Source organism: Pelophylax lessonae, assembly GCF_965119305.1.
Source record: "Pelophylax lessonae genome assembly, chromosome: 8".
Classification (NCBI taxonomy): domain Eukaryota; kingdom Metazoa; phylum Chordata; class Amphibia; order Anura; family Ranidae; genus Pelophylax; species Pelophylax lessonae.
Window position 1 is genome coordinate 279,275,889 of NC_138775.1, and position 748 is coordinate 279,276,636.

The following is a 748-nucleotide window of genomic DNA, read 5'->3' on the forward strand; positions in this document are numbered from 1 at the left end:
CACAAACGTCTGAATAATAAGAAATAATGGTTCTCCAATTCAGTTAATTGGTAAAAATGTGTGAACGACAATAAATAAATAAATATATATATATATATATATATATATATATATATATATATATATATATATATATATATATATATATATATATACACACACACACACACATAGTTGCGCGACATTAGTTTCCCAATACTGTATTCAAAATAAATTAGTAATATAAAACGTGTCATACCATTGCTGAAAAAAAAAACCAAAAAACAAATAGAATAACATTTCTTTCTATTAAATAAATACATTGAGTTAATAAACACAAGCCTCTGAACGATGTGTGATTAACAATATAAATAGTAAAAAAAGAAAAAAAAAATCAGTTCGGAATCATTGTCCCAGTGTGACACTAGAGCAGTACATAGAACAACCCGTATTTGTAATATCTAAAATATATAACTAATAACTGCGTATACAAGTAGCTAATGAAAAAAATATATATAATGCTTGGGTGAAGAAAAAAAGGCAAGAAGCAATGTTAGCAATCATTAATGATTACTATGTAATAATAACAACAATTGTATTAAAGTAAATTCTTATTTTAACCCGTTTCTGAACAGTAAAATCCAGGAAAATGATAATATAATATGTATTCGTATGTAATAATAACAACGATAATGCTATAATAATATAGTTAAAATAATAATATGAATCAAATTAATATTATTATTAATATAATAATAATAATATAATT